The following is a 12,969-nucleotide window of genomic DNA, read 5'->3' on the forward strand; positions in this document are numbered from 1 at the left end:
AGCCGCTCCTGTCAGCTCCACACAGCAACTGAAGACAGCCGCGCGATCAGCTGAGCTGTCACTGAGGTTACCCGCTGTCACTGGATCCAGCGGTGGATGCAGCGGTGGCCGCGGGTAACCTCAGTGACAGCTCAGCTGATCGCGCTACTCACCTCATTAGCTGCGTGGAGCTGACAGGAGCGGCGGTGAGTAGCGCGATCAGCTGAGCTGTCACTGAGGTTACCCGCGGCCACCGCTGGATCCAGTGACAGCGGGTAACCTCAGTGACAGCTCAGCCGATCGCGCGGCTGTCTTCATTTGCTGTGTGGAGGTGACAGGAGCGGCTGTGTCTTCTGCTGTTCCTGTCACCTGCATGCAGCAGAACTGGAAGCGACGCTGTAGGTCCGTGGATTACGCCGGGCATGGAGGGCTTTTTGGGGCTTATTAAATTGGTGATGAGGGAATTGGTTTGTGTTTTTTATTTCTAATAAAGGATTTTTTCGGGTGTGTGTTTATTTACTGTAATTTACAGATTAATCATGGAAGGTATCTCGGGGAGACGCCTGACATGATTAATCTAGGACTTATTGGCAGCTATGGGCTGCCAATAACTCCTTATTACCCCGATTTGCCAACGCACCAGGGCAAATCGGGAAGAGCCGGGTACAGTCCCAGAACTGTCGCATATAATGTATGCGGCAATTCTGGGCGGCTGCTGGCTGATATTGTTAGGCTGGGGGGCTCCCCATAACGTGGGGCTCCCCATCCTGAGAATACCAGCCTTCAGCCGTATGGCTTTATCTGGCTGGTATTGAAATTGGGGGGGACCGCACGCCGGTTTTTTTAATTATTTAATTATTTATTTCACTGCACAGTATAGACCCGCCCACCGGCTGCTGTGATTGGGTGCAGTGAGACAGCTGTCACTCAGCGTGGGGGTGTGTCTCACTGCAACCAATCATAGGCGCCTGTGGGCGGGGAAAGTAGGGAATACGAAATTGTTTAATGAGCGGCCGGCTTTTACAAAATAGTAAAAGCCGCCGCAGCAGTGTGAATGCCGTGCAGCGCCGTGCTGGGGATAAGGGATTGGTGAGTATGAGAGAGGAGGGGGAAATGACCGACAGACTGTGAGAGAGGGACAGAGATAGTGACGGACCGACAGAGAGAGAATAGAGACCGAGAGGGAGAGACCGACTGACAGAGAATAGTGATTGACAGACATTGTGACACATCACTCGTTTCCAGTTTTTTAGGAAACATGCGAGAAATGTATTTAGAAAATCGGATGTCACTAGGATGGTGTGAGCGCCATCCCGTGACATCCAATTATTTACACGCTCCCATAGACTTGCATTGGAGAGACTCGCAGTAGAAACTCGCAAAAAAGCAGCATGCTGCGATTTTTTTTCTCAGTCCGATTTGGAGTGAGAAAAAAATCGCAGATGAGAGCTGAATCATTCACTAACATGTGTCCGATTCCAATGCGAGATTTTCTCGCATTGCTCTACTGCGAGAAACTCGCAAGTGAGAAGCAGCCCTAAAGCGGGCTTTACACGCTACAATATCGTATCTTACGATGTGTCGGCGGGGTCACGTCTTAAGAGACGCACATCCGGCATCATTAGTGATATTGTAGTGTGTGACAGGTACGTGCGACTGCGATTGAACGTCAAAACGTTCATCGCATACACGTCGTTCAATTCCTAAAAATTGTACCACAGGTTGTTCAATGTTCCCGGGGTAGCACACATCGCTGTGTGTGACACCCCGGGAATGATGAACTCAGCTTACCTGCGTCCCGCGGCTCCCGCCGGCTATGCGTAAGGAAGGAGGTGGGCGGGATGTTTACGTCCCGCTCATCTCCGCTTCTATTGGCCGGCTGCCGTGTGACGTCGGTGTGACGCCGAACGTCCCTCCCACTCCAGGAAGTGGATGTTCACCGCCGACAGCGAGGTCGTATGGACGGGTAAGTACGTGTGACGGGGGTTAATCGTTTGTGCAGCTCATGCAACAAATTGCATGTGCCGCATAAACGATGGAGGCGGGACACATCGCATACAATATCGTATTCGAAATTGAAAAGTGTAAAGCAAGCTTAGCTGTCCCTGTATACACTAGCATAGATAAAGAGATCTTTAGAAAAAGTATTTTTAAAGATCTTATATCTTATGCTATTGAGTGCAGGGACTAGTCCCAAGGGCGTTACTTCGCTTTGGCTAGTCGGCTCACATAGCATGTTAGTACTCATACAGGGGTGTAATAACATGCTAACATGCTATGTGAGCCAACTGGCCAAGCAAAGTAATGCCCTTGGGATTAGTCCTCGCGCTCATTAGCATAAGATATAAGACTTAAAGAGATTTTTAGAAAAAGTATTTTTAATCTATGCTGGTGTATATAGGGACGTTTAGGCAGGGATTAGAAATATCCACCCAGAACTGCTCCTGGCTCTGAGTGCATATTCCACCTGACAGGTTCCCTTTAAGGTTCCTCGGCAGATACATAGGTTATTACTGGCCAGTGCTAACTGCAGGAGAGGAATCAAGCACTGATTACACGGTCTTCTCCTCAGCTTCCTGATTCCCCGTGTGTCTGCAGCAGTGAGAAGCAAACACACGGGGAGTCAGAGAGAACAGCTGCAGAGAAGCACACCGGCTCCGGGGCTGGGGATGGAGAGAAGCGCATCGGCTCCGGGGCTGGGGATGGAGAGAAGCGCATCGGCTCCGGGGCTGGGGATGGAGAGAAGCGCACAGGCTCCGGGGCTGGGGATGGAGAGAAGCGCACAGGCTCCGGGGCTGGGGATGTCGGCTCTGGTGCCAGGGGTGTCAGAGAACAGCTGGAGAGAAGCGCACATGCTCCGGGGCTGGGGATCTATGCTCTGGTGCCGGGGGTGAGTCATACCTGACACTGTCACAGGAGTTTCATGTAGCGTGCTCAGCTCTAATCACTGGATAGAAGGGAGAAACAGCGAGACGGGGCTACAGTGGGTGGGCAGAGCCACGGGATACATAGCTCACGGCTGGGACTCGGGAGCAAAGGCTCAAAAGAGGGACTGTCCCGCTATATCCGGGACGGTTGGGAGGTATGTGATTATTGTACTTGTCCCTATTATATGGGTGCCACGGTGGCTCAGTGGTTAGCACTGCAGTCTTGTGGTGGCTCAGTGGTTAGCACTGCAGCCTTGCAGCATTGGGGTCCTGGGTTCAAATCCCACAAAGGACAACATCTGCAAGGAGTTTGTATGTTCTCCCTGTGTTTGCGTGGGTTTCCTCTGGGTACTCCAGTTTCCTCCCACACTCGAAAGACATACTGATAGGGACTCTAGATTGTGAGCCCCAATGGGGACAGTGTTGCCAATGTATGTAAAGCTCTCTGGAATTAATAGCGCTATATAAATGAATAAAATTATTATTATGTATACCCCTTTCACATGCAAAGTGCCATGGATTTGATGGCGCTATAATAATCTAATATATAAAGCTGAATGTGTGTATGTGTGTGTGTGTGTGTGTGTGTGTGTCCGGGATTGGCATCCGCAGTGTCGCAGCTACAGCCAAAAAAGTTTGCACACTCACACTTCTGGACCCCGAGAGCGTCATAGGCTATGTTTTGAGGGGAAATTTTAACCCCGCTCTTTACAGTTATTCACCAAAAAACCTGCCTCCATTAAAGCGAATGGAGCTGGGAGCCACAGTGCAGCCAGAACTTCAGAAGAATGCGCAGCCACGCCCTTATATGGAATGTTGGAGTGTCACAATGCAGCCAGGGAAAGAGACAGACGCAGACAGGGAAAGAGGCAGACACAGACAGGGTAAGAAACAGACATAGTCAAGGTAAGAGACAGACACAAAGAGACAGACACAGACAAAGAGACAGACTGACAGGGAAAGAGACAGACGGGGAGACAGGTTAAGAGACTGTCTGCACTCGATGCAAGCATGTTGCGTATTTGGAAGCCAAGGTAACTGATCTAAATAAGCAGCTTGCAACACTCAGGGGCATTGCAAACCTGGAGAGGAGTTTAAAGCTCACTGAGCTTTCTCTGGCTGGGGCCAGTGATATGGAGGAGGGTGGAGGTGGAGAAGATCAGGACCCAGAGGTAGGTAGTTGGGTAACAGTTAGAAGAAGAGGTAGGGGGAAAAGTGTCAGGGAGCCTAGTTCTGACCTGGCGCAACCTAGTAAATATGACTGTTTGGCTGATATTAGGAATGAAGGGCCAGGACTAGGGTCACTACATCAGGACATTGCTCCTAGCAACCAGGAAAACAACTGCTGTAGGAAGGAGGTAAATAGGAGTGCATCAAAGCCCAGACAGATGTTGGTGGTAGGGGACTCTATAATTAGGCGGACAGACAGGGTCATCTGTCGCCGAGACCATGAATGCCGAACAGTATGTTATCTGCCGGGTGCTCGGGTTCGGCATATTGCAGATCGGATAGACAGATTGCTGGGTGGAGCTGGGGAAACCCCAGCGGTCATGGTGCACATTGGTACTAATGACAAAGTTAGAGGCAGGTGGAAGGTCCTTAAAAATGATTACAGGGAACTAGAAGAGAAGCTGAAGTCCAGGACCTCCAAGGTGGTGTTTTCAGAAATACTACCGGTGCCACGAGCGTCACTAGAAAGACAGCGGGAGCTTAGGGAGATAAACACGTGGCTTAGAAATTGGTGCAGGAAGGAAGGGTTCGGGTTCATGGAGAACTGGGCCGACTTCTCAGTCGGCTACAGGCTCTACAGTAGGGACGGGCTTCACCTCAATGGGGAAGGTGCAGCTGTGCTGGGGGAAAAAATGGTCAGAAGGATGGAGGAGCTTTTAAAGTAGGATCGGGGGGAGGGAAGTAAGTGGAGCAAAAAAGGGGATAGATAGAGCAGATAGAGACAGGGAGACGGTAGGGGTCAATGAAGGATTAGTGGGGGATGGGACATGCAAGGAACGTAGGGAGGCTAGGAGTAATAAAGGTGTTAATAGGATTAAGGCTATGTGTCCATGGTAGAATGTACCTGCGGATTTTTCTGCATGAAAATCCGCGACTTTCGCGGCAAATCCGCACCTTTTTTTTGCCGCGGATTTGCCGCGGATTTACCGCGAATTTGCCGCGGATTTTGATGCGGATTTTTTTTTTCCCCATTCTATACCCAAAATCCGCAACAATAATTGACATGCTGCAGATTTTTCCGGATCAAAATCCACGGCAAATCCGCCGCGGAAAAATACGCAGCATGGACACAGCATTTCCAAAATGCCATTGAAATGGCTGGGAAGTGCCGCTGCTGCAGATTTTTGGAAAATCCGCGGCTTTTCCGCGAGAAATCCGCGGCAAAATCCGCGCATTTTCCGCAGCGTGGGCACATAGCCTAAATGTCTACTGGCAAATGCAAGAACTCTTGCAAACAAAATGAATGAATTGGAGACTCTTATGTCAACCATGGATTATGATGTGGTGGGCATTACGGAAACCTGGCTGGATGAAAGCCATGACTGGGTGACAAACATACAGGGTTATAGTACATTTAGGAGGGACAGGAAAGACAGAAAAGGTGGTGGGGTGTGTATATTTATTGTCATGATTCGCCTCCCTATCCACATGGCTAGGGGGCGGAGCCTTCTATCGGGCCTCACTTCCGGCTGACACTTCCAGTGAACCAGCGCCAGCTATAAGCTTAGCACTGCTTTGCCTGTGATTGCTGGTCCTGTGAGTGATATCCTGATCTGTCTGTTCCTGTGCCCCCGTGCCCTTGTCTGTGTTCTGTCCCCTGGTCGTCCCTCCTGTCCTGTGTCCCCCCTCCTATTTCCCCACTCGGTTGCCTCCTCCGGTACTGACCCTAGCCTGACTTTGACTTCGCTTCTGCTCGCTTCTTCGGTCCTGCTTCTGCCCGTACGGTGTTTGACCCAGCCTGTCTGACTATTCCTTGCATGCTCTGCAGCTCTGCTTCTCAGCTGTGCTGATTAGGCAGTGCATGAGAACGCTGTGCATTTCCTTCCTGGTTCTCATTGCTCTGTGTAGTGTCGTCTGCTGCAGAGCTCTGGCTCCCCCTGGTGGCAGCATTACATTTATCAAATCTAACCTAAAACCTGTGTTGAATGATGACATTGCGGGGAATTGCAACAATGTAGAGTCAGTATGGTTAAATGTACATGGAGAGGGGAATAATGGAAAAATGCTAATTGGAGTTTGCTATAAGCCTCCTAACATACCTGAAGAAATAGAGGGTGAAATGCTGGAACAAATTGAAAAGGCAGCTAATAATAATAATCGGGTTCTTATTATGGGGGATTTCAACTATCCAGACATACAGTGGGACATAGAATCTTCTGGTTGTGCTAAAAGCTGTAAATTCTTATCTACCATTTAATACCATTTCCTCTCTCAGATGGTAGATGAACCGACGAGGGGAGATAATTTGCTAGATTTGGTCCTGTCAAATAGACCGGAGACAATTTCAGATCTACAGGTTCGGGAGCACTTGGGCACCAGCGATCATAATATGGTAAGCTTCAACGTAATATTCAATAGAACATTTCAAAGGGGAAATGATAAAACCTGGAATTTTAGGAAAGCTGATTTCAACAAATTAAGGGAAGAGCGTAAATGTGTAGATTGGGACAAAGTCATGGTAACTGGGGATACTGAACATAAATGGAGAAAGTTTAAGGATATTCTGCTAGAGTCCTGTAAAAACATATACCCTCTGGTAATAAAATGTCCCGGAATAAAAAGAAACCACTATGGATAAATAAGACTGTGCAAAGTATAATAAAACAAAAACAAAGAGCGTTTAAAATCTTGAAGGCTGAGAATACAGAAATAGCATTTCAGGACTATAAAGATATCAATAGGAAATGCAAAAAAGAAATCAAACAAGCAAAACTAGCTACTGAAACAAAAATCGCCAATGACATTAAAATAAATCCCAAAATCTTTTATAAATACATTAATGCCAAACGGAAAACAAAGGATAGTATTGGCCCCTTAAAATATAATAACAAGTTAGTTATAGAGGACAAACTAAATACTGAGATATTAAATAGGCATTTCTCATCTGTGTTCACCAAGGAACTGACTGTACTAGGGATCATTCAACAAGTGAAAAATCAAAGTTCCCCACCAGATATAATTAATTTAACACAAGAAGAAATACACCTACGTCTGAGTAAATTAAACATTGAGAAATCCCCAGGGCCAGATGGCATGCATCCACGAATATTGAGGGAATTGAGCTCCGTAATTGACAGACCGCTGTATCTCATCTTTTTAGACTCTCTTGTAACAGGGTTGGTGCCTCAGGATTGGAGGATTGCTGATGTGGTACCGATATTTAAGAAAGGTAAGAGGGTAGATCCAGGCAACTACCGTCCAGTAAGCCTGACATCAGTAGTATGCAAAGTTTTTGAGGGCATTTTAAGGGATGACATGCAAAAATATATTGCAGAAAATAATATAATAACTGACAGACAGCATGGATTCATGAAAGATAAGTCGTGTCTAACCAACCTGTTGGGGTTCTATGAGGGGGTAAGTGCAAACCTGGATATTGGTAATGCAGCTGATGTGATTTATTTGGACTTTGCAAAGGCATTTGATACTGTACCACATAATAGCTTTATACTAAAGCTCCAGAAGCAAGGACTAGGGGAAACTATGTGCAACTGGTTAAGGAATTGGCTAAAAGATAGGAAACAAAGAGTAGGTATAAATGGTATATTCTCTAAATGGGCTATAGTCAGCAGTGTGGTGCCGCAGGGATCTGTGCTAGGACCAATTCTTTTTAATCTCTTTATTAATGACCTTGTGGATGGGATTGATAGTAAAGTGTCAGTCTTTGCTGATGACACCAAACTATGTAGGATATTAAAAACTGACCTTGATAGTACAATATTACAAAAAGATCTGGCTAAGATGTCAGAATGGGCAGATACTTGGCAAATGAGATTTAATGTTGATAAATGTAAAGTAATGCACCTAGGACGTAGTAATCCTATAACTGCGTATACATTAAATGGAAGTAAACTTGGGACTACAGATCAGGAGAAGGACTTGGGTATTCTTATTACAAATAAGCTGAGCAGCAGCACTCAATGTGAAGCAGCAGCTGCAAAAGCAAACAAGATTCTAGGGTGTATAAAAAGAGAGATTAGATCCCGTGATCCCAACGTATTGTAACTCCTCTATAAATCACTTGTAAGGCCACATCTGGAATATGGGATCCAGATTTGGGCTCCACATTTTAAAAAGGACATTCAGAAGTTACAGTCAGTTCAAAGGCAGGCAACTATGGAGGCCGCCCATATGATGACAGGTTGAAAAAGTTAGATATGTTTAGCTTAGAAAAAAGACGTCTCAGAGGAGATCTCATTTATATGTATAAATACATGTGTGGTCAATATAAAGGACTGGCACATGACTTATTTCTTCCAAAGACAATACTAAGGACCAGGGGACACCCACTGCGAGTGGAAGAAAAGCGATTCCGACAGCTAAATAGGAAAGGGTTCTTTACAGTTAGAGCAGTCAGACTGTGGAATGCCAACCACAAGAGGTAGTAATGACAGAAACTATAACAGCTTTTAAAAAAGGGCAGGATAATTTCCTCAGCACACAAAACATTGTTGTTTATAAATGACTTGGTGACCAGGTGTAGAACTGGTGGAGGAAGGTTGAACTAGATGGACCTAGGTCTTTTTTCAACCTTAGTAACTATGTAACTATGTAACTATGTAAGACAGACAATAACAGGTAAAGAGACAGACACAGACAAAGAGACAGAGACAGACCTAGGGAAACAGACAGACAGGGAAAGAGAGGGAAAGAGACAGACAGGGAAAGAGAGAGACAGGTTAAGAGACAGACACAGACAGGTAAAGAGACAGACACAGACAAAGAGACAGAGACAGAGACAGACACAGGGAAACAGACAGAGAGGGAAAGACAGACAGGGTAAGAGACAGACAAAGACAGGTAAAGAGACAGACAAAGAGACAGACACAGGGAAAGAGACAGAGGGAAAGAGACAGACAGGGAAAGAGAGGGAAAGAGACAGACAGGGAAAGAGAGGGACAGAGACAGACAGGGAAAAAAACAGACAGCGAAAGTGACAGAGATAGATAGACAGGGAAAGAGATAGACAGACAGGGAAAGAGATTGAGACAGACGGAGAAAGAGACAGAGACAGTCAGAGACAGACAGGGAAAGAGACAGACAAAGAGATAGAGAGAGACAGAGAGATATATACAGAGGGGGAGACAGACAGAGAATGGGAGCGAAACAGAGAGACACTTACTATCCCGGGCAGCAGATATTGTGTGCAGAATAAATTTTTCTTAATACATTCTATTTTGTTAACAACAGTTATTAACCTGGGCGAAGCCGGGTAGTACAGCTAGTAAATAATAATTAATAATAATAAATAATAATAATTTTATGGGTTTTTTTCTTTCTTTATATCCCTCTGTCTATTTTAGCTATCTCTCTTTCTATATCTATAATATTTCAGCATTTGTCCATCTTTTACACATTAAAAAACATTAATTTCAGTATCATGTGTTTTTTGATGGTACCAGTCACACGGATGTCACATGGATGTCACACGGATGTCACACGGATGACCATACCGGTACCTGTGACTTGTATCTGTTTACACTCGAACGTCTGAAAGTGGCCTAGAAGTGAGTAAAGAAATCTAGGAACAGCAGAAGGAAAGTGAGATCCAGCACCATGACAACCAGCACTGCAGTGCAGCACACGCTGAGCCTCCTGGTCATGTGACCCCTGACTCCTCCCACACATGTGACTGATCACATGATGGTGACATCACGGCAGGTCCTGTAAGCACAGAGCAGCGTATTCTCCAGTGTGCGGCTCTGCAGGTGGCGGAGGTGAGTGCAGATTCCCCGTCCAGGGACTGTTTATCTCTTCACAGCTATTTCTTATAACCCGGCGTTTATTTATATGTTTATTTGTTTTTTTATTGTTGTTTTCCAAGAGCCGGAACTTTATTACTTTTCTGTCGTTGTCGCAGTATGAGAGCGGGTGTTAGTTTTTGTTGCTGGGCTTGTGTTATTGATTGGCGCCATTGTTAGGTGCAGATAACTTTTATTTTGAGGAAAAATTGGAAAAAACGCTCAATAATTCCATTGTTCAATTTTTGACCCTGTCATCGCGATTAAACCTGTTAGGCTACATTCACATGACTGTTCCGTTTTTTTGGTCCGCAAAACATGGTCCGTTTTTTCACGGATGCATCCGTGTGACTTCCGTTACATTCCGTATACGGGCTGTGTGTCATCTGTGTGCCTTCCGTTTTTTTTTGCGGACCGCAAAACACGGAAGCAGCTAGATAGATAAATAGATGTAGATAGATAGATGGATAGCTAGAGAGACAGAGAGAGGGATAAATAGATCAATGAATGAATGGAGGGATAGATAAATAATAGATGAGAAAGACATATATAATGTCCCACTCCCCAGCATTTTGTAATCTTGCACCCTTTACTGCCTTTCATGTGGCACTAAAGGGTGCCCAGCCTTGTATTTAGCCAATAAATATTAAAAAAATTACGTGGAGTCTCCCCATCTTTTGTAGCCAGCTAGGGTAAAGCAGACAGCGGCAGCCTGCAGACCACAGCTGACAGCTTCACCTTGGCTGGTAATCCAAAACCGAGGGCACCCCACGCTGTTATTTTAAATGAAATAAATAATTTAAAACAAAAAACGTGTGGTCCCCCCCAAATTGGATCATCAGTCAAGGTAAAGCGGACAGCTGTGGTCTGGTATTCTCAGACTAGGGAGGTTTGCAGTTCTTGGACCCTCCCCAGCCTAAGAATAGCAGGCCACAGCCACCCCAGAAGTGGCGCATCCATTAGATGTGCCAATCCTGTAGCTTTTCCCCAGCTCATCCTGATGCTCTGGTGCTGTGGCAAACAGAGTATTATATGGGGTTGATACCAGATATGTAATGTCACCTGGCATGAAGCCCTGCTGTTAGTGAAGTCACGGCGTTTATCAGATACCCAACATCGCAAACTCAGTCAGTAATTTAAAAAAAATAGATGACAAACAAATTTTTATTTGAAAAAACACTCCCCAAAACATTCCCTCTTTCACCAATTTATTGAAAAGAAAAAACAAATTCGGGTCTGGCATAATCCAATAAGGGGGTTCCACAACGATCAATACTCACTGTCACAGTCAATGAAGAACAGAACGTTCCCCATTGGCTGGGAGAGCAGTGCAGTAACCTGAGCTAACATCATGAGGTCAGCTCAGGTCACTGCAGAGAACGATCAGCTCTGACTTCAGGACGTTAGCTAGGTACATTACCTGCGGTAATGGAAGCCGCTGCACTTCTGATATCACCGCTGGTTATTATCTTCAATGCCTGCCGCGTTCTCAGATCACCTCTCGCGAACGGCCCGTGACGTCACCACTAATCACAGTCGCGGGCTGCCCGCGAGAGGTGATTTGACGAGCGCTGATGTCAGGAGAGCAGGACTTCATCACCGCAGGTAATGAACTTTACTAACTTCCTGACGGCGACGCTCATTATCCTCGCGGCTTCTCCCATTGCAGTGCGGGCATCTGCTGACACACTGCAGTGCGGGCATCTGCTGACACACTGCAGTGCGGGCATCTGCTGACACACTGCAGTGCGGGCATCTGCTGAAACACTGCAGTGCGGGCATCTGCTGACACACTGCAGTGCGGGCAGCCACGGAGCTGGCGGGGGAGCGTGACACAGACTGCACGGGCACCCGACCGAAGTCACACGGAAGTGCTTCCGGGGATTTTGCGAGCCCATTGACTTGTATTGCGTCACGGTTGCGGAACAAAATAGGACATGTTCCACATTAACAGAACGGACATACGGCATCCAATGTTTTTTTTTGTAGGATCGGATGCTCACGGAAGTATAATGCAGGAGTCACACGACACGAGCTATCGTGCGATGCATCGTCGAGGTCACGGTTTTTGTGACACACATCCGGCATCGTTTGCGACGTCGCTTCGTGTGACACCTCCGAGCGACGCTAAATCGGTCACAAATCGTGAGTCGTGTACACGTCGCTTATTTTTTAAAAATCGTTTATTTTTCATGGCGCCGGTTGTTTCATCGTACCCGGGGCAGTACACATCGCTCCGTGTGACACCCCGGGAACGATGAACACAGCTTACCTGCATCCCGCAGCACCCGCCGGCTATGCGGAAGGAAGGAGGTGGGCGGGATGTTTACGTCCCGCTCATCTCCGACCCTCCGCTTCTATTGGCCGGCGGCTGTGTGACATCGCTGTGACGCCGAACGTCCCTCCCCCTTCAGGAAGAGGATGTTCGCCGCCCACAGCGATGTCGATCAGCAGGTAAGTACGTGTGACGGGGATAAACGACTTAGTGCGACACGGGTAGCGATTTTTCCGCTTGTGCGATCGCACGATAGATCGTACCCTGTGACGCCCGCATTACCGTGTGCCATCCGATCCCACACAAAAGATGGACCTGTCCGTGGGTCTGCAAAAAAACAGGAACTGACCAGGACAAACGGAACGGTCATGTGAATGAGCCCTTAAAGTAAAGGTGCGGCCATATTGGGGCTGTTATACTGATGGAATAGAGACCGGTTGTGCAGAAATCTGCAGCCTGGTTATTTAATTCATTATACAAGTTTTTGTGCAATATCCTTTTCCTGCAATGTGGCGGGACTGTGGGTAGAGTCTTCAGCTTTGCCGCGGCCCCTCCGCATTTGTACGAGCCAATTTGTTATACAAAATTTTTCTCGAGAACCGTCCATAGCAAGGACTGAGCTTACATATATTCATTTCTGGGCAAGCTTCAGCAAAATGGCACTGCAGAGAGCGCATGCACATGTGACGCCCTGGCAAAGCCAGGTTGTCACAGAAAGAGTTAATCCTCCTTGGTAATCTGATCCCACATGGTGCAGCAGGACAAACCACCCTCCCCCAGTGTAGGAACAAGACAGAGCAGGAGGGGACGGGCTGGA

At 46.9% G+C, this 12,969-nt stretch overlaps 1 protein-coding gene across 1 annotated transcript in view; it reads left to right on the plus strand.

Annotated features, from left to right (window-relative positions):
- The first annotated feature begins 9,800 nt into the window (after positions 1–9,800).
- The window catches only part of LOC142312569 (uncharacterized), a 108,900-nt gene continuing 105,731 nt past the window's right edge, over positions 9,801–12,969 (plus strand). The window contains exon 1 of the mRNA XM_075351560.1: positions 9,801–9,853. The gene's annotated coding sequence lies outside the window, so the exon portion shown is untranslated. The remainder of the gene's footprint in view (positions 9,854–12,969) is intronic.

The sequence above is a fragment of the Anomaloglossus baeobatrachus genome, chromosome 5, assembly GCF_048569485.1.
Source record: "Anomaloglossus baeobatrachus isolate aAnoBae1 chromosome 5, aAnoBae1.hap1, whole genome shotgun sequence".
NCBI classification, from domain to species: domain Eukaryota; kingdom Metazoa; phylum Chordata; class Amphibia; order Anura; family Aromobatidae; genus Anomaloglossus; species Anomaloglossus baeobatrachus.